The sequence below is a fragment of the Hetaerina americana genome, unplaced genomic scaffold (genome assembly GCF_022747635.1).
Source record: "Hetaerina americana unplaced genomic scaffold, ioHetAmer1.1.p SCAF_31, whole genome shotgun sequence".
NCBI lineage: Eukaryota > Metazoa > Arthropoda > Insecta > Odonata > Calopterygidae > Hetaerina > Hetaerina americana.
The window spans coordinates 3,159,097-3,184,675 of record NW_027286886.1 but is presented as its reverse complement, the minus strand read 5'-3'; the positions used below and the strand labels follow the sequence as shown (position 1 = coordinate 3,184,675).

The following is a 25,579-nucleotide window of genomic DNA, read 5'->3' as shown; positions in this document are numbered from 1 at the left end:
AGAAATAAATCTGGTGGACTGTGTGTAAAAAAGTATGGTTCCGGTCAGTGGTCAAGAAGCTCTAGGCAGATCCGCGTGAGAGTGTCCTTTGGTTCGTCCGAGAGTACTCACGGCACTAACTTCGCACACACTTTTCTCATGCCCATGTTTTCGGTCAAAAGTCGATGCACATCACTTTTAGGGATGCCAAGTTTATCTTAAACCATGCGAAAACTTTATCTGTGATCCCTCCCCAACAAAGTCTTCACTATTGTAAGATTTTCGTCACTTTTTGTGGTCGAATGGCGTCCTAAGCGTTCGGCGTCTTCACTATCTTCTCTACTCTCTCGAAACAAGTTGTGTCACTCAAAAACACCCGATCTACCCATTGCGTTATCACCATTAGCTGCCTTGAGCATGTCCCTTTCCCGGTTTTGCTCAGTTTCACGCAAAATTTGATGGCGTATCACTTTTCCAATGACCGGTCCATGACGGAGCGTAACTAGGTCACGTTAAAGAGGTTTCGTAAACGAATGATCCCCTTTCCGAAAAAGCTGGGAGCCGACTGCCTTCGGGCTCCAGCCTTACCTCAGACCCTCCTCCCTTGAACCCAGCAAGAGAAACAGCCGCCCGTCCGTCCATCCGGGAAAAAATAAGTGCTACTACTTATGGGACTAACCTTGTAAATGAGCTTGATTGACTTCATCACACATGTATTTGCGCACGTAGATAGACGTACACGTATATCCGTATGCGTATTTCCTTACAAGTGCATGCGTAAACTTGTACAAGTATTCAAGCTTGTATGCAAACACAGGTGCATATACATGTATGCATGCACGTATACTATATGCGTACATTTATGTGCATAACTGTATATGTACGTGGAATGGGTCCCCGTCATTGTCGTCAACTCCCCTAGATCGCAATTCTATATCGTATTTGCATCTGAACACCACTAGTCGATGCGTCGAATTATCACCCTCGATGCGCGCCTTCCTAGGCAGTCGGTACGGCCTCCCAAGACATTTTGACAAACTAGGATCAGGTCGTTGATAGAAGTATCCGTGTTAATATAATTTCGTCTTAAACGGGTGAAGGGGGAAAGAAAAGGGATTCGAGATTTATGTTTCACTTCTTGCATTCAGTTCGAGAGGGTTGTGAGTCGATTAGAATGGAATCGGTCGGACTCGGGAGGGGATCGTGTCCAGTGGAATGGGAAACATGGCGTATGATTTTTCTTATCCCCAGCAAAAACTCCCACTAACACACACTAGTGCACCGAAGGCCCAGACATTCAATTGCTGCAAGTTGTCCTGAGGGAAATAGTTGGACGGTTAATTCTGGCAATTGGATTCAAAAGAAAGTTTTCATTTTTAAAAAATTTCCATTAGTGCTTGAGTTGCTTTCTAGTTTTATAGGATATGTTAAATATCTCTTAGGCAAGTGCTTTTATTTAATAGAATTGTTCTTATTGAAGTCATTATTATTGTATTAATTGGAGATGATTGAACCCTGAAAATGTAAAAACACCTCGATAAATATCAATGTTAAAAAAATACATAATTTTATTAAACAGTTCACGTGAGTAATAGGGTTGTTGCTGACTACACTAGTAACAATTTCGCCGTAGGAGAAAGGACTTCTTTATAATTGCCGTAGCAGAATGGTACTTCTTATTATTGCAGCTGCAATTGGCCATATAAAATGAGTGGAAGGATAAAAAGAGCAGTGAGGTATTACCGTTTCAAATCGACCATGGATATAGCAAAATGATAACGATATAGCTGCAGTGTTGGTTATGTCAACGGTTCCTGTGGATGAGGTTGTCGTGGATCGTGGCGAGGAAATCTATTTGATAGGCCGCGCCTGCCTCCACTCAGGAGGATGGGGTTGGTGACGGCGACCTTCGAGCTGGCCGAGGGACGCGTTTAAGCTCCGGGAGTAGGCACGCCCCGGTAGCTTCGCAGCCGATCGGCATACTGATCCATGTTCAGGAATATCGGCAAAATCGATCATGCTGTATTTCGTCAATAGCATGCTAGCTGCTTTTTTCGTGTCAAATAAACTGCTTCCTAATTATCTTCGTGGACTAACTATTCATCATGGAACAATTCCACAAAGTTACGCCAGAAATTCATTATTCAATTAATTAATTCAATTAATTAATTAAATTAATTATTCATTTTTCATTAGTTTTGAGTACTCCTTCCGCCAATTTATGCAACGAAAAAGATCGGTAATCTGACAACCGAGAGTACTGTAATCGTAGCTGGGGGGGGGGGGATACCTAACGTTTTATCTCCAGGTTTATTTGACAGTATTATCTTTTTCGATCGATATTGTCTATTGAAAGCATATGGTATGTCGATGAATTTTAGTGTCCCTAGTTTTATCTCTTCCTTTCTATTATCCATGTCGTCCACGGCAGGGCCAGTCCCACATCGATATGGTATCAGTGTGTCAAACTGCCCCAGATGTGACGCAATCGTATTCGTATGAAATCAATTCTATTAAAATATGAATATTTGGCCGACAACGTGTCGCGCCTCCAGAGTCGCGAGGTGCGAGAACTGCGTGCAGTTGAGGTCGAGCACCACTGCATTAAGGGCATTTCCTGACGATGGGTCGAGATCACGAGGTAAGGAGTGGAAGACGTCCATATAATTTTCCGTTAAGCAAATCATGAGAATTCAGTCTATTATGTGTTGGTGGAAGGGTTGCTCCTCAATTTAGTCCGCAGCAGTCTGTCTGTCACGTAACCTTTCGTTTGGTAGGTATCGAACGTCATGGCCTCTATTTTTGTCGCATGTCCAGACTCAACACTGGTGTACAACTCGAGCCGAAGGTAACGAGTCAATAGATTTGATGACGAAATTGGCTTTACGTTCGACATAGGGATGTCAACGAAATTATGTCGCATCTGTCTCGTAGACCTGATTGGGTTGTGTATCCACCTGGGTCACTAAAAGCCTGATAAATCTGAGAAATTGAATACCTTCAAAGTGAGGGTTTATGAAGGCATGTTTGGCATTTGGGAGTGAATGTTCCAGCGTCAGGGGCGATGTGATTGATGCAAGCGGAGATCACCTTGTGCTAAGCTCTGGGAGGGTTGTGGGCAAAAAAATTCCGGAAGTGAAATTCTCCATTAAATACACTTTTCAGGTATTGATTTACTAATTTATTTCCCTGAATAGTACGATATAATTGTTTTACTTGTAGTAGTGTATAGCGACATACAGTGAGTGAATTGAATCTGTGCTGGTTTTAGTATTACAGTATTAAAGTTACCGAAGTCGTATATATTTCCAACTAGAGCTTTTTCACTTTAGTGGAATTCAAAAATAAATCCGCAATGTGGCCAATGCGATTGATATAATGGTAAATGTCATCTAGAAGTGTTTACAGATGTTCCAGTAAATTCGAAAAACACGAAGAATTTTGTAAGGTGAAGTATCTATCTCTGGTGCATATCCAGGGAAGGTACTGAAGTATTAGTGCTTCCTAACTTAAATGGAGTAATATTTGTAGTTTGAAAAGTCACTCTATTCATTGAATTTGGTCTTATTAAGTTTAAATTAGGTTAAATTTAGGCTGGGTTGAATAATAGATTGGGAAATTTTTGATTGGAATAGGTAGTGAACTTTATTGGCTTGCATGCCCTTGCACCGTGGCGGGAATGTCTCAATCTTCCTGGAGTACATTATACGAACGAGGGATCGCAGAAGGTATCGTATGCTCATAGGTTACACGAACGCCCAATATGAGTGAAGCGTAGTTTTTAGTAGATAGCGTAAACCATCTGCAGGGGAAATAATAAGAAAATTACTTAAAGATTTTCCAGTAAAGAACTTTCGTAAAAAAGTAGTTTTATAAAAAATACTGCAATTAGTGTTATATTAAGTCATTGAATAGTTTTATTGCAAGGCATATGATTGAATAAAAAAGTAGTGTTAATATTTGGGATGAATCTTCGCAGAATACCTTTATGAAAATCCAGAGTTGTTCAAATAAAAGGTGTGAGACCGAGTATAAATTATAGCTTTATGTAGTCGTAGCACAATAAACGTTAGATCGGATATTGAACATACCTTGGTAATTACAAAGACAGACAAAATCGTTGGAACAAGAACTGGCTCTTGGAAGATGTAGCAAACAGTGAGGATTTTCCTCAAGGTATTACGATCTACGGACAGGACCGCACTAATAGGTTTGGCGGAGGAGTATTCATTGCAGTAATTTCACAACTCATTAGCCAACGTTATGAGTGCGACGAAACTGACGTGGAAAGCGTTAGATGCAATTTAAGGACTACAACAACAAAAGTTAATTCGTTAAATAAAATATTCCACATGAGCTCGCCGACCAATTATCCACACTCGGCAACAAAGATAGCAACAGAGTATTTAAAATCACTGGTGATATTATTCCAACTTCAATTAATTGGGACTCGTGCTGCGTAGGAGTATCTGCAAGAAAGAGAGATTAACGTGATGATCTCCTCCATATATTCGTAAAGAATTCTTTAGAACAAGTAATTAAATCTGCCACAAGGGGTCACAGCATACTTGATATTTTTGCTACGTCTATGCCCGAGATTATCCCTAGCATCTAAATAATGGACTGGGTGAGCGACCATAAAGCTACTCTTTAAGGAGAAAATATTAATTCGTGAAAAGCGTTAAATATTCTCATTCAAGAAGGGAGAATTTAACGGACTTGGAGAATATTTCGTTCAGGAGTTGGGAATGGCCATAGGGGCAGTTTCGCTCTCCATACTTCCGCACGCCGCCCTTCCACGACGCGTTAATAAAACCGCAGCCTTGAACATTTTCGATCTTATTAGTTACCGAGCGCGCGTTTGCAGGTTTTACTCTGGTTAATGATTCAGTTTCATGCGAAGTGTTGCCATTTGAACGACATACCGCTTGCATGTCACACGTGCATCGGAATAAACGAAATATTAATGGAATGGAGGTGGTGTATGACATGGGAGAGGGTTGACCAGCTCGAGGATTCGTTTTTCGTCGCTTCTGGAGGGAAGCGGCACCGATTGGCCCTCTAGCATTTAACCGTCATTTTTTTTAACGCGAGTTTTCCATGTATAAAAATGGTCCGATCTTGTATTTCCTCCTCACCCTCGTTGCCTTACTCAATCACACCGTTTCTCCATTTTATTCTGTTTAGCTAGGAAGCAAGATTAGCCTAAAATGCAGTCCGACTATAATGAAAAATAAAAGCTGCGTGTCTGATGTAACTGTATTATTAACTCAGGACATTTACTGAGTTTCTGCACGCAAATGACTGCGCAGTTTGTGGTCTTTTTAACTTGTTTGAATGGAGGCTTTGCATATCAGATTGGCTGTCCATTGGCCTGCTAACTTAACTTTACAGAATTCAGTTCGGGGATATTCTGTTTGCGTAAAAGAAACGTTGCGTTTGTATAGCGGTAAATGCTGTGCATATGATTTCAATTTCATTACAATTTAAACATCGGGTTGAATAATTCTTTGTTTGCAGTGCCGTGATGATTTCATGTTCTATTTGAAAATTGTTAGAAAAATGAGTTTGGTGACTGGTCCAGATACTGCCAAGTAATGCGCCCAAGAATCTCCTTCCACCAGAAAGTTCCAGAGCGCCTGACTTTCGGGATTTGCAGTGACTAGTACCTGTAATGTTGTGTCTTGGTGTTGCAAAGATTTGGGTTTTACGCCGTGCTCGTACTTCGGTTTGACAGTAGTGTCATACCCGTTGCAGGTAACTTCTGTCCGAAATTATTTCGGAGAATGTCGTGCATTTAAATGAGCCTGTGTTTTCGGTTTATTCAGGTGAGCTGCCATAAGCTTTGCTGTGCGATCCTCCTCGATTCTTTTCAAGAAACACTAACTTACCCCTGAATATCATAACATCTCGTAATCTAAGGTTGAATATGTACCCACGAGCTCTGGGAAGAATTTGCCCGAGCATTAAATGATGCTGTTGCCAGACGAAGGCAGCGCGCCCGGTGCAACGCCGAAATCCTCGCAATGCCCAATAAAAACGCGCCTCGGAAATATGCGCCGCGACTGGTGGTAATCGTGATTCCTACTTCGGAAATCGTGAGCACGTTAACTCTGTTTCCAAGCGTCCCCTGGTTGAGACGTGAGCTTTGATAGCGTGTCGCTGCGAAAGGGTTTATCGCGGGAAAAGTTAAGCCTCCGCGGACTCATGGGTGGAGCCGGGAAAGCGTGTCGTATCGCACGGGGGTCGCGAGCATCGCGAGGCGCGTGGGTAAGTCTTCCGCGAAGGGGTGGAATGGAGAGACGGGGGTGCGGGGCCGGGGGGGGGGCAGCGAGATGTGGTGTGCGGGGGAGGGGCGACGGCGTGCGGCGCACTCGCCCCTGCGCCGCGCCTCTCCCTCGACGCCCCCACACTCGGCTGCCTGCCTTGAACGCGACCGGAGCGAGAGAGCGAAGGAACGAGAGCACCCGCGCGCGCGCGCTTAACCCATCGACATGAGCCCAGAGCGGCGGCCCTCCTGCACCCTCGCACGGCACGCCGGACACGACACCACCTCCCTTCTCCCACCCCCATCTCCTCCCACCTCGACGCTCCCGAGAGTTGCCATGGTGACGAGGCTGACGAGCCGCGGCGTGGAGGACGACGGCGCGGACTTCGGGGAGCCAGCGACCCCCCGGGGTCGGGTCTCCGAGGTAGCCGGTGGGGCGGCGGCCAGAGAGGCCCGCCGGACGCCCTCGTCGCCGTCTCTGGGGCGGGCCGTGACGCCGCCGTTGAGGTGCTGAGGGCCCGCCCCCCCGGACGTCGCCGTCTCGTCGCTTTCCCTCTCGCCACCAGCGCCGCGACGTGGACTCGACTTGCCCGGCTTCCGGGGTGCCTTCTGCAGCCGGTGAGTACCCCCCACCGGGTGGGAGGGGCGCGCGGTCCCCCTTCCTCCTGCTGCCCACTCCGGGACCGGCCTCCGCGGTCGTTGACGCCGGGCTATCGACGCGCCACTCTCGGGCGCCTCTCTTCCTTCATCTTTCAGCCACGTGACCGGCCGGCGCTCTCACCCGCTCCCGACCCCCCTCCCCCCGGCATGGGGAATGGGGGTGGAGTCGCGCGGGTCGATATCGAACACGACTCCCTGCCTCAACCCTCTCCCTTCCCCTCCAGTATCACTCTGAGGAACCCCATCCCCCTCCTCCGCCCTCTCCTCGTCCTGTGAAGTCTCGCACGCGTGATCCATTGTTTACAAACCAGTGCCGCAGTCTAGTGACGCTAAGAAGCTGAGGGGACCGGCGTCCCGTTTGCTCCACCTTTCCCGAGAGGGCCGCCGGTCCCGGAGCAGTCTTGATTTTACGTCCCGCCTTGTTGGAGTCGGGCCGAGACTGACTGCTGAAGTGTTAGAGACGACCGGGGTGTTTGTCATGATTCACTGCAATCCTGATTAGTCCACCGCCATTCACACGGTTTTATGTCCCCATGATGTCATGGCTATCTGTTCCTCATCCACTCGATATCGGAGCGATGCTCGTCTGCAGAAAGCGAAAGCTGTCGTGGAATACTGTGGGGTGATTTCATGTCCCTGCTCATTTCTTCGTCGTTTTCTTACAGCCGCGTGAGCAATAATGGTCAGCTATTAGGATTGATTTTTTAGGGATTTTTTTGAAATGCTACATTTTCGATTTCCACTATGAATAAATGTCTTTAGTTCCATACAATCATATTCCTGTTGAGTTCAAAGATGTTTTCCTGTGTAACTATCGTAATGAAATACGTCAACCTGAGTGGTTTTCATAAATATTCGCTGCGAAGTAGTGGTAACTAAATATTATAATGAACTTTGGCTATGTTTTTCAGTCTTTCGTAAAAATAATATTCGAATTCAGCCATACCTGATGAGCGAGCATTAGGTGTAAGATTTGTCCCCTCAACGTTGAGATGGTTGCTTAGTTAAAAAATGCCTGCAACGATAGAAAATCTTTAAATAGATACTTATACATTACTGGAATGATTCATAATCTTGCCGGTACGCGACCCTAGTCATTCGAGACATTGCTGATAATCAAATGCGCGCATAACCAATCTAAATGTGTCTATTGTTCATCAGCTTTTTATTCCAAATATCCATCAGAAATCAGGCGCATAAAGCTTCGGGGTTCACTTGTGGAAATAATAATGGGGGAAGAGCAGAGTAAAACCAAGGTGACAGATAACGGAAAAATGCTTGGGTATCTACTGGCATCTTCCGTCATTATTTTTTTGTAGTAAAAATGAAAATGGTTATATCATAAATTTAATGGAGATTCTGTGGGTCACTTGACAGGGATGTGATGCTTTTTTTCATTGATAGGCCTAGATAAAAGTCTTCTTATATTAAGTGCTCACTGCACCGTTATTCGTTGATAGTGTTATAGTTCCATTTCTATGAGTAGGAGCCAGTGAACGCCCTGCAATCCGTGAAGGATTTCAATTCATGCCAGCCGAGAGTGTCGGCGACTACCACTAGGATGCCCGAGTTGCACTCGTTTCTCATCGCTGTGGCTCTTTATATCGGAATATGGTTCGTCTGCTGCCCAGAACATGATATTAACGTTCCCAAAATTAAGAATGCCCAGCCCTGATTTTGTTAAGTAGTAGAGATATTCCTTTTCCTCAATACTTCAACAAGTACGAGGGTTATGTTCATCGCATAAGTAGCAGTGTCAGCTCTAAACACCGAAGAGCCTGACTTGCGGAAATATAGAGAACAGGCAGGGACGAATCTAGTAATGAACAAAATAAAACAAACTATAGCATAAACTTTAACGTAACTAAATAAAACTCTATGAACAGGTACAGTTTTAGCAATGAAATCATGTCGTAAGACGGTAACCTAATTAAAGATTAGGTGAATATTTGGAAGATAACCGTAAAGCAATTTGGTATATGTGCGATAGGTTCAGGGAAAGAGTAAGACAATGCACTCCCTAAATATCAACCGAGAAAGACTTACTTCAGGTTCAGAAAAAGCAAGTACAATAAACTACTATTTTCATAGCAATTTTAAATAATCACCAACCGGAACTGTTCGAGTTGCCACCCGAACGATTCCCTGAACTTTAGTATAAAATTGTTGTATCATCTCATAGAATCGAACACAAACTTAAATACACTAGCCCAATCAAATCGCCTGACTGATCAAATTCCTGCCCTCGCCTTCCGAATGAGGAGCTATTTCTTATGCCAATATGTATATTGGCATCAGAGATAGCTACTTATTGGATACAGAATAGATACATATTGGCATCAGAAGTTGCTCCTTATTTGGAAATAATATTTAACAAATCTCTAAATGATTACCCAATTTCCAAGGACTGGAAAGTTTCCAACGTCACGCCCATATTAAAATGAAAGTCGATGGAGAAGATCCTAGCAATAGATTGCTGAGCTCTCAAACCAATGTCATTCAATTTCCGTCTCAAATATCTCCTGCATAGCCTTTGAGGACATTATTGTACATTCAATCACGCAGTATTTCGATTCCCATTGTTCCCAATATTGCTCTAATGAGAACAAGATTAATGCTGCGTAGACAGTTAGTGCATTCTTTGGTGTATGTGCTTGTGTATGTTAGTTTCCTGTATATATATATTTTCATGTGTGTAGTTTAATTATATATATATACACACACACATACATACATATATATATATATATATATATATATATATATATATATATATATATATATATGCTTTCGTAGACGTAACACGGAAGTGCCGAATAGTACAATACACAGTAACACACAATATAGAAACACAAAAAAAAGAACACTCACACGTATTTTCTTGATATTTCGACGGAAACAATCCGCCTTCCTCTGAAGATATAGAAGTAATCATTACTTCTATAAGTAAGTCATTACTTCTATATCTTCAGAGGAAGACGGATTGTCTCCGTCGAAATATCACAAAAATACGTGTGAGTGTTCTTTTTTTGTGTTTCTATATTGTGTGTTACTGTGTATTGTACTATTCAGCACTTCCGTGTTACGTCTACGAAAGCATATATACATATATATATATATATATATATATATATATATATATATATATATATATATATATATATATATATATATATATATATAAACAGATGTAGATTTTTAGAATATAGAGACACAAAGAAAGGACACTCACAATTTGTTATTTGACGTTTCGGCAGCACGGCTGTCGTCTTCAGAATCATTCTGAAGACGACAGCCGTGCTGTCGAAACGTCAAATAACAAATTGTGAGTGTCCTTTCTTTGTGTCTCTATATTCTAAAAATCTACATCTGTGTTTTTATATATTTGTGCATCGCCGAAGAGCGTTCCATTTCGAAGATATTTTATATTTATATATATATATATATATATATATATATATATATATATATATATATATATATATATATATATACACACGCACACATATATATAGTCTGTGTGGGTATGCTTTAGCATGTTATTTAAATGGTTTTACGTATATTTGCATTTGCATTTTATTTGACTGCTATGTGAAAGCAACCCCTTCCACAAGCCTTTTCGGTGGCTTGCGGCGTATAATGTCGATTTAGATGAATCCTGGAAAATCCGAAAGGGGATAATCATGTGAACAAAACAGTGTCATCTCACTCTACGCATAACTTGATGATCACCACATGGAAAGTGTTTCATGGACTGTTTGTATAACTGCCTTCCTATCGTTTTATGTCATTATGAATTTATTTGATCAAGTGTTAGTAGAAGTTTGGGAATGTTGCAGTAAGGCCTGTACTTTTTGTGGAAATAAATTACTATTTCAAACTTCACGATTCTCTTTCCTTTCTATCCGTAACACGCCGACCTTAGCCCTCTCTGCACTCTTCAGTTTCCAATACTTCTGTTCTAGTATGTCGGGAGGTGGTAATGGGCGTAGGGGCAGTTTCGCTCCCCCCTACTTCCGCACGCCGCCCTTCCCGGCGCGTTAATAAAACCGCAGCCTCGAAAATTCCTCGATCTTATCATTTACCGAGCGCACGTTTGCAGGATTTATTCAGGTTAATTATTCAGTTTCATGCGAAGTGTTGCCATTTGAACGAAATGCTTCTTGCATGTTACACGTGCAACAGAATAAAGAAATATTAATGGAATGGAGGTGGTGTATGACATGGGAGAGGGTTGACCAGCTCGAGGATTCGTTTTTCGTCGCTTCTGGAGGGAAGCGGCACCGATTGGCCCTCTAGCATTTTTTTTTAACGAGAGTTTTCCATGTATAAATATGGTCCGATCTTGTATTCCCTCCTCACCCTCGTTGCCATACTCAATCACACCGTTTCTCCAATTTATTCTGTTAAGCTAGGAGGCAAGGTTAACCTGAAATGCAGTCCGACTCTAATAAAAAATGAAAGCTGCGCGTTTGATGTAACTGTATTATTAACTTAGGACATTTACTGAGTTTCTATACGCAAATGACTGCGCAGTTTGTGGTCTTTTTATCTAGTTTGAATGGAGGCTTTGCATATTTAATTTTTATTCATGTACAGAGAGCATGATCATTGTTTGATTTATTTGCACTTTCAACGTCTGTGTGGACGGTATTTGTCCATCCTAAGATTTCAATTAGGAAGGTTTTCGGAGGCGTGTAAGTATACGTATTACCTGATTTTCTACTCGTTTTTAAAATCTGGGGAATTGGATTGCTGTCCACGTTTAACAGCGTATAATGCGTACAAGTGTTATGGTATTAGTATTTTTAAAACCGAAAATCCATTAGAAAATTAAGGTTGCTTCCAATCGATTGGTGGTCTCAGAGCGGAGAAAATACACTTAAATCACGCGAGTGTGGCTGTACTATGCCATATCTCTGAATGAAACCTCGGTTTCACAACATTTTCCACCGAAAATTTTGGGTGGACAACACCCGTTTTTCAGGGGATTTTGCCTCTATGCATGGATTTCGTTATTGACCATGCGGAGGGAGGGAGGGGCTGGATCCAAGGAGATAAACGGGGGAAGGGATTGACCCCGTTGATAGTATTCAGGCTAGGCAAATTTTCTCGGTGAGATATCTGACCTGCTTCTCATCTACAGGCTACAGGGCTACAATACCAATTTTTATTGTGAATTATTGTATTTAATGCTCGAATCTATAGCGTGGATCAGGTAGCTCCGTATTGTGAACTCTGAAATTTCATTTCGGCAAAACCTGGGAAAGCTATGAAAATCAAATTTTATCCGTGTTGAAATAGTCTGAGTGAAAAATGCATTGTATATAATTTGACTGGGGGTCGTATACTTTTTTTTGCAATTAAGTGATGATTCTAATTTGAAAAATATGTTAGAACAATGAGCTTGGCGACTGGTCCAGGTACTCCCAAATGATCCGGTAAGAATCTCCTCCCACCAGAAAGTTCCAGAGGGCCTGACTCTCGGGATTTGCTGTGACTAGTACTCTTCAGCGTTTTGCTGTAGCAAAATTCAGTGCTACGCTGCCTCGTTCTTGGTTTGCTGGCAGTTTCATACCCGTAGCATGTAACGTCTGTCAGAAAGGGTTTAGGAGAATTTGTCGTGCATGTAAAGGAGCTCGTATTTTCAGTATATTCAGATGAACTACTATAACTTTTGGTCTTATCATCCTCGATTCTTTTCCAATAAACACTAACTTACCACTGAATATGATAAAATCTCGTTATCCATTTTTCCATGTTTACCCAAAACTAATCTTTAAGCCTCAACATGGTTGCAGTAGCTGTTATTTTAAGTGATTATTTTACATTTTAAATGAGAATACGATGTTTGGTCTTCGTCATAATCCAATCTGAGGGAAGACATTTCGAACTTGGGAAGAATTTGCCCGAGCATTAAATGATGCTGTTGCCAGACGAAGGCAGCGCGCCCGGTGCAACGCCGAAATCCTCGCAATGCCCAATAAAAACGCGCCTCGGAAATATGCGCCGCGACTGGTGGTAATCGTGATTCCTACTTCGGAAATCGTGAGCACGTTAACTCTGTTTCCAAGCGTCCCCTGGTTGAGACGTGAGCTTTGATAGCGTGTCGCTGCGAAAGGGTTTATCGCGGGAAAAGTTAAGCCTCCGCGGACTCATGGGTGGAGCCGGGAAAGCGTGTCGTATCGCACGGGGGTCGCGAGCATCGCGAGGCGCGTGGGTAAGTCTTCCGCGAAGGGGTGGAATGGAGAGACGGGGGTGCGGGGCCGGGGGGGGGGGCAGCGAGATGTGGTGTGCGGGGGAGGGGCGACGGCGTGCGGCGCACTCGCCCCTGCGCCGCGCCTCTCCCTCGACGCCCCCACACTCGGCTGCCTGCCTTGAACGCGACCGGAGCGAGAGAGCGAAGGAACGAGAGCACCCGCGCGCGCGCGCTTAACCCATCGACATGAGCCCAGAGCGGCGGCCCTCCTGCACCCTCGCACGGCACGCCGGACACGACACCACCTCCCTTCTCCCACCCCCATCTCCTCCCACCTCGACGCTCCCGAGAGTTGCCATGGTGACGAGGCTGACGAGCCGCGGCGTGGAGGACGACGGCGCGGACTTCGGGGAGCCAGCGACCCCCCGGGGTCGGGTCTCCGAGGTAGCCGGTGGGGCGGCGGCCAGAGAGGCCCGCCGGACGCCCTCGTCGCCGTCTCTGGGGCGGGCCGTGACGCCGCCGTTGAGGTGCTGAGGGCCCGCCCCCCCGGACGTCGCCGTCTCGTCGCTTTCCCTCTCGCCACCAGCGCCGCGACGTGGACTCGACTTGCCCGGCTTCCGGGGTGCCTTCTGCAGCCGGTGAGTACCCCCCACCGGGTGGGAGGGGCGCGCGGTCCCCCTTCCTCCTGCTGCCCACTCCGGGACCGGCCTCCGCGGTCGTTGACGCCGGGCTATCGACGCGCCACTCTCGGGCGCCTCTCTTCCTTCATCTTTCAGCCACGTGACCGGCCGGCGCTCTCACCCGCTCCCGACCCCCCTCCCCCCGGCATGGGGAATGGGGGTGGAGTCGCGCGGGTCGATATCGAACACGACTCCCTGCCTCAACCCTCTCCCTTCCCCTCCAGTATCACTCTGAGGAACCCCATCCCCCTCCTCCGCCCTCTCCTCGTCCTGTGAAGTCTCGCACGCGTGATCATTGTTTACAAACCAGTGCCGCAGTCTAGTGACGCTAAGAAGCTGAGGGGACCGGCGTCCCGTTTGCTCCACCTTTCCCGAGAGGGCCGCCGGTCCCGGAGCAGTCTTGATTTTACGTCCCGCCTTGTTGGAGTCGTGCCCAGACAGACAGCCGAAGTGGCCGAGGCATTGCTGATGATCAATTACGTACATTTAACCAAACTAAATAATGTTCTATGGCCTTTTCATTTTAAGTATCTCGCAGTAATCGGGCGGAAGAAGCTTGGCGGTCCATTTGTGGGCGTAAAGGGCGAGCAAAGAAAGAGTCAAACTAAGGATAGAGGTGACGGGTAACGGGAAGATGTATGGATATCTATTGATATTTTTCGTAATAAATTTGCTGTAATCAAATGGAAAATGGGTACATTATATATTTTAGGAGTTGGAATGTAATTGAGTTGAAACAATGAATTAAATCTAAACTATAAAAACAGCTACAGTGTCAGCAAGGGAATTATGTTACACGGTGTTAAGCGAATTAAAGATCGGGTTAGTATTTGGTCGAGAACTGTGAAGCATTTTGGTCATATATACTGGAGGGACAGGGAAATCGGAAGACTGAACTCCCTAAATGTCAACGGAGGAAAACACCACTGGATCAGAAAAAAGCAAGTACGGGAAAGCACTGTTTTCATAGAGATTTTTCCAAATTGCTCTCCGGAATTGGTTTAGTCGCTACCCGAATGTTTCCCTGAATCTTTGTCAAAAATTTTTATCTCTTCTCTTAGAATCGAACGCAAGCTGAAAGACATTAGTCCAAACAAATCGCCAGACCCTGATCAAATCCCTGCCCAAGTATACAAAACAGTGTTATCCGAAATTACACCTTATTTGGAAATAATATTTAACAACTCCCGAATTGATCACACAGTTCCCAAGGACTGGAATGTTGCCAATGTCACGCCCATATCAAACAGAAAGTCGATAGAGAAGATCCTAGTAATTACCGAGCTCTCAATCCTGTGCCCCAAGCTCCTACCCAACAATATTTTACCTAATTTTAAGTTCAAACATAGAGTATCTAGAGTGTGCTAATGGAAAAGCGACACGGTTTCGTAATCGCAGATCTTGCGAAAACTGGCACTTTTCGTTCAATATATTTTGATTTCGGCAGATAAGAATATTCAATTTGATGCTATGTCTCTAGATTTTAAAAAGGCATTCGACAAATTTCCTAATGCTGTCACTCCTTAAGTTGGGAAGCTATGAAATAGATACGTGTGCAATTGATTGGCGCAATAAATATTTATAGTCGTTATACCATTAAATGGCGTATCATTGAAAAGGTCGTTATACTATTAAATGGCGTATCATCCGGTACAGAAAGTGTCTCATCGTGTGTAAGCGTCATCTTTCTGCATATTTCCTTGTATACATTAATGGCATCAGTTCTCAATTTTCTAGTGGGGATCGAGATGGTTCGGGGGCTAACGTACTGGCTTCCCACCATGAGGGCGCGGGTTCAAATCCCGGCGGTGTTGAATATTTTTCAGAGGTATCTCGATCCCTACTTGAGGTGTTTTGTGGAGGGCACTTTGAGTGAGTACGCCGTCCGTCGGATGGGACGTTAAACTGCGGACCCCTTGGCGCCTTTCGTAAAGAGTAGGCTAATGCCGACGCCGGGTTTCTCTCCACCCTTCATCCTTTCCTATCCATCCCCTATGGCGCAAATGACCTTAGCTGTCGGTCGCCTCCCCTCAAAACTACTACTACTCAATTTTCTAGTAAAGTAAGCGTCTATGCTGACTGTACAGTGATATACAAAGGCATACCCAGTCAAGAAGGTTTTAAATCATTATCTTATGTCCTAAATCTGATCCAAAACGAGGCATGGAATCCAGAATAAAATTTGAATTAATATTTCGCTAAACTCGTGGAGGAAGGTTATTCCACCCGAAAACATGTACAGCATACAAGAAACCAATATACTAAACGTAGATTCGGAAAAATATTTAGGTGTTACGATAAATAAAGACATGTCCCGGGGAAATCACATGTGCCAAATTTGTGGAATAACAAATAGAAAGTTAGGATTCATAAACAGGCACTTGAGAAATATCATGAGGTTTAAAGAGCTCTGTTTTTACGTTATTTAGGCCCCACCTAGAAAAGGCTTCGAGTGTATGGGATCCACACGAGTTAGGCTTTGTTTTGGAACTAGATCTCGTGAACGTAGGGCAGCTGGGTTTGTGAAAAGCAGTTGTGATCAACGTAGCAGTGTCACGACACTGTTGGAAGAATTAGAATGGGAGCCACTATTGGCCGTAGGCCTAAATACAAGTTAAATTTACTGCGTAAATTTGAGGCAAGTTTCCTATTTGAGGCTGTTAAATAAATATTACAGGCCCCAACTTACTATAGTTGATCAGATCACCAACGTAAAATCAGGGTGATTTATGGTAGAACGGATAGATTTAAAATGTTTTTTCCTCGTGCCATTAGAGATCAAAATAGATATGACAGCAATCGCGTAGGAGATCATTAGAAATGGTAATGTTTTAATTTTGTCGTTATCATGCTTAAATTACCAATTTTCACAGCATTGTTCAAGCATGATTTTAATTATTCCCTGTCATTGAATATTTTTTAATATAGGCAGCATCTTGCGTGATGACTTTGTCTGATTGAATGTTCGATCTAATATCTCTGTATATATACCTGTCAATGGATTGTGCAAGTATGGCTGGCTAGTGGCCTAACAGCTTACGCCACACGCCCTTACGTTGAATTTTGGGGTATTGTTTAGGTATAGAGATGTTTAGTTTATGTAATGCTGAAATTTCTCTGAGGAAGAATTCATATCTAATAATTCCCTCGTGTGAATTCTCATCCGCAATATTCGTATGAATGGCAGATGTTTGATTTGTCATGACAGCGGGCCTCCGATTTGCAGTTTCATTGTTTTTTATTCTACTGACCTCACTTTTATCTTTGCTCGTACAAGTATTTTTTTGGTGTAAGGGATAGCAGGTTCTTCAGCAACAGTTTTCCAACTCTCTTGTAAAAGTATCTGCCGTAATGTCTTCACTCGTTCATTCTTATTTAACTATGGAGAAAGAAAGCTGTTGGTGTCGTCAGCCTTGAAGGGAAAGGAAATACTATGACAAGCGCATTAATCGAACCGTCAAAAATGTAGTAGTCTGAATAGCCTTCAAGTCATTTAGCATTGAAAACAATTAAAGCCAAGGCTGGATTTTGATGCTGTGAAATGTACGGGTGCGATAGGTTCAGTTGGTACAGTCCTCGTAGGTTAACTAAAAGCTCGTGGGTTAGAGCAATGCCAATAGGAAAATGGAAATAGGATTTGGTAATTCCTATGTGAATTTGATTTTACGAATACGAGTATATTGATGGAGTACAAAAGTCAGTTAAGACAGCTGATCTTTCCTCTTGTAACGGGAGGTGTTCTGGAACTTGGAGGAGTTATCTTTGATCTAACATTTGAGACAAGATAAAGCGCTTCGACTCTGATTGCTAATTCGGTTTTTACAAAGAAATCGTTGCCAAATTCAAAAATACCTGTCGCTTTATTTACCTTCAAAGTTTTCGCGGAAGAATTTAAATTAAAATCAGGAACCAACTGAGCAGCATTTCACCTTGTCTCACCTTGAAGTCCTTTGAATTTGATCATTAAATTGTTTTATTGATTGGCAAACACTGAATTTTTCATTTCAATGTCATGCAGTGGGGAAAAGTAGTCGCGTCTAAACCCCTCATCTTAACTTTACGAATGTGCCCGAGTTAACCGTGAGAGACTTTATCCGTCGCTTTGACACTTGTCTCTCGACCAGACAACCTACTGTACCACACGAACCTTTTTATTTTGCGAAAGCGAAATGGTTACATGTGCGAAGTAAACTAATAGCGCTACATTCGAACGACAGTTCTACGCGTTTTTTTTCAGTTAAGATTTGAATTAAAATTTTATCATTCATCTTTTTTCTCGTTCGACAAAATTATTTTTTCGAATAAAGAAGTCCAAGTTGTGTGTTCCCAGTCACGTAACACAGAACGCTGCCGTTCCTTCAAGATATCACATTTTCTCATCAGGTTAGAGACGCAGCAGACCCAAGGGTCCCGTTCCGTTAATTTCTTAATGCTCTGTGACTTTTAATGGAATTCCTGATCAATCCACCTCTCGCTAATATTTCGCAAAGTATATGGTATGTACTCATAGCTTTGAATCGTGAAAGGTCTAAGAGTCAATTATTAAAAATCACGCCGTTTGTAAAAATGGCAAGATTTTATACGGACGTTAGAGAACTCTTTAAATGAAACTTCTGGATTTTTTTTCCAAATAATTGTACGCTGTCATGAGTGTGCCGTGCTTGCGTATATGCATATAGTAAAATATCAAACGCGTATCTAATTAAAATGCTTTAAATTAATCGGTTGTGATTGCGTGCGAAAGTAGATATGCGACTTGCATGTCTATACCATCCATTACTTGGCGTCACAATTGAAATTGTCCTGCTTGTCGCATTACGCCTGAATTAATTTTTTTCACAAATCCAAGAAAAGTATTAAACGCCGAAGGAAAAATTGTTGTATCCTAATCGTGTGGCCGCATCTCCCTAATTTTTTTACCGTCGTTTTAATCATGCGCAATTTGACGGTCGCTTTCACTCGCAGTTTCGTTGCTGCGTTCCCCGAAATATTTCGTCAACTCATCAACTTTAAAGCTGCTGTATTGATGAAATGTTTCGGGGTGCCACGAGGTCCTTGGATACTCTCCGCTTTGGGTGCTTTCGTGGTACAGGGACACGTCGCTTGCCCCGTCTAGAGATATGCCTTTCCGTGTTCATGAGCGACTACTGTAGGCCACCGCACCATTCCTTCTGATAAAAATTTATATTTGCCAAAATAAGGGCGGCATTTCTTGTACGTCCAAGTCGGCTCGTTTTAACGTGATGGTTATTCTGGGTACGGGTACCCCGGGATAAGATTGTTATGACATAAAATTAGAAGATAAGACATAAAATTTCGTTTGCGGGAATTTCGAAATGTCTGGGTAAAGCATAAATTGTTGGGGTAAATGCTCTAAATGTACTTGTCTTGCGTGGATTCGGGATTTTTCGTTTCGTGATTGATAAAGTAAAACTAGAGTAGAGGGCTCTTGTAGGTATAATACTGTGAGAAATGTTACGTTGCCTAATTAATTGCCTTATCTCAATCGTGCTGTACGACCACGAAGGTTGAATACGGCTTCAGCGGATTTTTGAGTCACGCTAACGTCATCTTTAAGCAGTAAATGCTATTTCTTTTTTAAAATTCGCATATTTTATATTAGGGTAATTTATTTTTATCTCACTAAAAGGCAAAAGATAAATGAAAATAACTGAATTCGTATGGTGAAACTTTCAACATGTGGATTAGTGACATGTATAAAAATTTCGAATGAGTAAAAAACCGCTCCCATCATAATATCGTTGGACCATTGATTTCTCCATGCGCTCCAATTCCAATAGGCCTTCCTGTGAATTTTTATTTTCTTCCGCGAGCCTTGTACGAATGTAATGAGGTGTGTTTTGTTTTTAATTAAAAGTCTTAACACTTTTCTCTGTTCATATAGCTGGTTCCAAATTAACACACTCCACCGTTAAAATGCATCGGTAAGTCTATCACGTCGAAAAAACCATTCACTAATTTGAAGAGGGTATTAATCATCTGTCATTTTAGTCATATATTTCTCCAAATATTTGTATGTTTAAAATATAATCTCTTGACTGTCCCTTACAAAAGTTTTCCCCCGAGTTTTAATGTAGACTTCTCGTTTAAAATGTTAAATTAATGTATTCCACCCTGAAGGCATAAGGGGCATTAATTGATTTTTTGAAGGACCAGTAATCGCTGGGATTGCAGTTAAGCTCCCGCCGGACTCGGTATGAAAGCGTTTGAAGCCGTGATGACGCAATGACTTGGATTCCAATCTTGCCTAAAGCATGGATCGTATGTAGAATAATTTCCGTTTTATTAATTGATAAAATTACAATATTGCAGTTTTATTCCGTCAAGGCCATGTAGAAACGTGCATCATTTTAAATATGTAACGTATCCAGAGATACATTAAGTAAAGATGTAAAGTATAGATTAATGATCAAGCTTTCATATGGAGCGTAGCGTTGTATGGATTTGAGACCTGGCTATGAGACAAAAGGATGAGCGTAAATGGGAAGGATTTGAAATGTGTGACGAAGATTGGGAAAAATAAGTTGGACAAAAACGATCAGAAACGGTGAAGTTTTAAACAGGGTGAGGTGAGATATTGCTGAAGAATATCCGAAAAAACTGAGGAAGTGTGCGGAGGAAATGCTGAAAGCTAGTGGTTTTGGAGGCCGCGATGAAAGGGTTAACGTATCAAATGGAAGGAGAGAGTAGGCTTTTCGAGCAGCATGAAGACAGGCAGAAGTTACGGGGAAATGAAGGAAATTATTTTGGGCAAGTAAAGTTCTTGCTACACGTGCGAGATAACAGGCGTTAGGGAACGTCCAATAGTTCTCTTATTAGGTAGAATGTCTTGAATGAATGCTTCCAAAATGTCAATTTTTAATACCCTTTGGATGCTGTCCGAAATTGATGCATTGATCGCTGCATTCTCAAATGAACCAGGAGACATGAAAAGCAGGAAGTTGCTCGCTCTCCATTTTCTTACACATTTTTGACCACGACCGGAGCGAAGTGTAGGATGTTAAGTCAGGGAAATTCAATTCTTGCCTTGTAAAGACAAGAGAGCGGGGAAGTTCATTAGAAATAAATACGAGCATAGAAGAGTTTTTGTGTAAAATCGGGAAAAAATGTGTGGCCACTAGGATAATAGTTAGTGCAGCAGTTGCGTAAAATTGCATAAAGCTGCATGCTGGGGATGTGTCATGAATTACCTGCGATGCTCAGATAATCGCATTGCGATTTCTAAACTTAAGGTAATAGGTTGACACGACGAAAATATGTGGCATCGTCAGGGTATTATTTGGGATTATCTTATTCAATATAGAGTTTCGAAATGATACGAAAACTGAGTGGGGGTATCTATCAGCATCGTATATACCATTTTTTATTCAATTCACGCCCCACAACCCCAATAGCATGCAAGTGATATGCCATTCCTATTTCCGTAGTGTACTTCATTTTGGCAGTACTGTAATCCTTTGATTACGTCAGGAGATTTCCAGATTTGCACTGAAATCAGTGTCTGGACTTGAAGTGGCCAGGGGAAGCCTGAAGGAGTGAGGGAATCCATGAATCCAAGCTGTATCATTACCGCCGACGGATATTCCGCTCCGATTGTCTTGTCTCCTAAGCGGGGTCGGCTATAAATTACGGCAAGCGATTAATTTGACCCTCCCCCACTTCTCCTTCTGTTTCACTCGCAAAAGTGCCTTTGGAACGATCCCGCGTTTTCCTTAGCTACCGCGTGGACATTTAATACCTTTGAATTGACACGATACTTGCTCCAACCTCCCTTTCCTTCTTCCTCGCATCCTGAGACTAATTCTAGACGTACGAGTTGTAAAGTATGTACAAGGTCTGTCCCAAACGTAATAAGACTGAGTAGATTAAAAAAATTATATGCCAGAACTGATACATTCACTCAAAATTCCTCGAAGTAGCACCCTTGTGGCCCGCAACGCTGCTAAGCTCCCTCATTACGACCTATTGTAACGTTTCCACCCAGTCGCGGTGACCTCCTTTCAGCACAGCTTTAGGCGGAGGCGGAGGAAGAAATCTCGTGGGGAAGTGTCTAAAATAATTGGCTCCTCGCTTGCATGGCCGAGAAACTCTTGGTAGATCCGCGTGAGTGTGTCCTTTGGTGCGCCCGAGAGCACTCGTGGCACCAAATTCGCACACACCTTCCTCATGCCCACGTTTTTGGTCACAAGTCGATGCACATCTCTTATAGGGATGTCAAATTCATCAGAAACCATGCGAACACTTAATGTGCGATCCCTGTCCAACAAAGCCTTCACTCTTGCCAGATTTTCGTCACTTTTTGAGGTCGAAGGGCGTCCTAAACGTCCGGCGTATTCAACATCTTTTCTACCCTCCCGAAACAACTTGTGCCTCCCAAAAACACCCGATCTGCCCATGACGTTATCGCCATACAACCTTGAGCATATCATGAGTCCCTTTCCCTGTTTGGGCCAGTTTCACGCAACATTTGATGTCGTACCGCTGTTACAATAACCGGTCCATGACGGAGCGTCACGAGATCATTTTATAGAGGTTTCGCAAACGAACGATCTGCACTTTTAAAAGGCTATGAGCCAATTGCCACCGGCCTCCAGCCTTTCCTGAGACTCCTCTCTCTCGAACCCAGCCAGAGAAACCGCCGTCCGTCTGTCCGGGAAACAAATTCGTTCTAATTTTGGGACAGACTTGTATTCTCTGGAAAGTACGTCGAATTTTTCATCATATTTCATGAAGAGTGGATTTTTAATGCAAATTTTCCCACCAGAAAAATAATGTGAAAGGGGAGATGTAGATGGAATAATTATGCGTCGTCAATAGTTTCATCCATACGAAAGTTATCTCGGGATTTTTTTTGGTTCTCTGCTCTGGTGGCTGTTTCAATATTAGTCCCTCTTATCTTCAATATCGGCTGACTCAGTATTCCTCTCTATGTAATACATTAAACGTAGATTGCTTTTTTTCAATTTCACGCTTGAAATTGTTCTAATTTGATGGTGATAACCGGCTTGATATTGCGACAGTACTTCAGTCACGTGTTCTCTACTTCTTTACTACAGCAATATTGCCGATATAAATACGATAATATATCTGCCATATATTACCTTCTCCTTGAGAGATTGCTCCCAATATTCTTGAGGTACTGTTGCACTGCCTCCGAATTCATCTGCAAGATCGGTGTCATCGTTTGCAATCTAGTAGATGGAATACTAATCATCAGGATTAATCTTGTTAACAGAAATGTCAGAATCATGTAATTTGAATAGCCATATTAATATACGAAATCGGTTTTATTCAAGTAATATTTGGAATATGTTGATACCATCTGATATTTTCTTCAAAGATTAAATCCAAACCACTCGCGGGTTTTGCTGTACTAGAGGTGCGAACACACCGAAATGATGGAAAATGGGAAATATTTTCTTGGGGCCAGCTTTGAAGTGAAGACCTTTGTTTTTTCCGGCATGTATTCACAAGTATACATAGGCCGAGCGGCAAAACTAATTACTCATCGACTGTAATGATTTTCAATAATATCAGACCAGTATCAAATTCTATCTCATATTATCTCCTATAATCAGCCCCATCCCAAGTGTGCAAAAATTTAGTGATCTTTTCATTTTACCATGGTTAATTTTTAAGAATTCTATTTCCTTACTTTTGACCCTTCAACTTACGCTAATGAAATTTTTCATGGCCGGGTCCTATTTGCTGGAAGTGTACTCATAACGGGGCCATGATCAATCAGTGGTATTGATGTGCGCCATAGAGCGAGGGAATGTGGTAATTAAGTTCTTTGTTTCGGGAGTCACTTTCCTCGAATTCGGAAGAAGTTTACTGACGCTGAAATGGGGGTAGTTAAAAATAGTATAATAATTAAGTCTGTGAAAAAAATGAAAAAATGAACGATCATACGACATTTTCTGACCAAGTATGCACGAAGTACCCACACCCTGTTACAGGTAGTACCGTATTTCCATTAAATTTGGACTACGGCAGTGAAATTCCTCCGTTGGTAATGGTACATTTCGAGGAAATTCTTAAGGCTAAGGAATCCTCTAAATTCATTTATAGGAAGCCATAGATAGGTAGCTAGAAAAAAATGTGTACATATGTTCATGTATTCCTGTATGTTTACACAGTAATCGACCCTAAGGTCGGTTTGGATGGTAGAGTTCACCCAGTACTAAGCCCAGGTGGCGTGTGAAATTCACATTTCAAGGTAGGGGGGCGAGTTCCTTTCCCTGCACCAGTTATGGTTTCTCAGGAAGAGAACCCTGGTACCCGCAAAATCAGATAGCTTGGGTGGAGCTGCAGTTACCCAGCAGTTGCAGGCAGCAGCAGTGTTGCAGGTGCCTGCAGAGGCTTACCTGGGAATCGAACCCGGGCCCTCCGGTCAGCAGTCCAACGCTCTACCCCCTGGACTACCTCGACCTACAATTAGCGTGACGCCTCCTTAAAACCTTGTGACAATACCCGTAGGCATCGAGAAGGTTTGCGCTTCTCACGATTTATGTTAATTGTAGGAAAGAGAGAAGAGATAAATTTAAATTAGGAGATAGTGTGGTGGGAAGTTGTGGAAATTCGCTGAAATACGCTTTGCGTTCTATATTTCGACAAGTAAAATCCTTGAAAAAAATTCACACAATCATTATAAGTTTGAATGCAATATGATCCACTGGTTCCCGTAATGGTAGCGCACCTTTTACTTTTCTCTTCATGTCGCTTTGTTACGGAAGTCTGCAATATGTTTTTTTCTCGGGCCGGGCTCTAGCTCCGGGGTGTCAATGGGCGGCCTCTGTAGTTATCAGTCCACGGCGACGAAGGGAAAGTGATGCTACATCGAAGGGAGCGGATCCTCTAAAACTGGAGGCAGTGTGAAAACCCTTCTAGGTCCAATGCAGGGATCCGTTTCTCAAATTCACTAATCAGGTGACAAGTCCTAATTTTCACGGAAGGATCTACTGATGGTTAATGAGTGGTGCAATAGTAGTTGCGTGCCCCCATCAAATGTAATGCGAATTCGAAGGTTTTGCATTACTTTATTATACTATTCTCAGCGGGTATTAAAATTGACCTATAGATTTGAGAAACGGGTAGTCGTATCCCATCCCTTGTGTTTTCGTGTACTATTATGATTGTTGCAGTCTGGCTTCACTCAAGCCGTATTTGTACTAGACAGATTATTATGTAGGTAATTGGGAATGCCAAATCCACTCTCGAAAAATTTTAATTTGAAAGTTACACTTTGACATTGGGAAGCGTGGTAAAGTCAGGGATTTCGTGAAATCAAAACTGGAAATCCTGAGTATGCAGTTGGAACTAGACTTCGGTTTTTTATTACTCTTAAATAATTAGTATTAGCCAGCGTGGGTTGGCATTAATATAGAAGAAAAATGTAGGAAGGAACGTTGATTAGATTAGCGATAGATAATTATTAAAATTACTGGCTGAATCAACGAATATGGTGATTTGAGGAAGAAGTTTCCTGGGTATACAAACAATTACAAGAAATAAATGCGGGTGTTTCTGAAAGGAAACATTTAATAGAAATGGGAGATTTGAACAAGATAATATGCACAGAAAGAGATGGTACTTGGGTGGAAGGTTATATTTTAGGAACAATGAATGGCCGCAGGGGGAAAGCAATAGAGAGAGTACACAGGAGACGGGGGTCAGTCATAAGGAAGACTTAGTTTAGACTGCACAAAAGGCGTGGATATACATGGGGATATGCATGGAAAATATCCGAATGAGGAATGTGATTGTTTAGAG

At 42.7% G+C, this 25,579-nt stretch overlaps 1 protein-coding gene across 3 annotated transcripts in view; it reads left to right on the top strand.

Annotated features, from left to right (window-relative positions):
- LOC139691256 (SRSF protein kinase 1-like) overlaps positions 1-25,579 on the top strand; it is a 153,795-nt gene that overhangs the window by 28,466 nt on the left and 99,750 nt on the right. The window contains exon 1 of one of the 3 annotated variants that reach the window (XR_011701576.1): positions 13,617-13,744. The exons of the other annotated variants lie outside the window; for them this stretch is intronic. The gene's annotated coding sequence lies outside the window, so the exon portion shown is untranslated. Of the gene's footprint in view, positions 1-13,616; positions 13,745-25,579 lie in introns of those variants that run through there. 3 annotated transcript variants of the gene reach the window in all.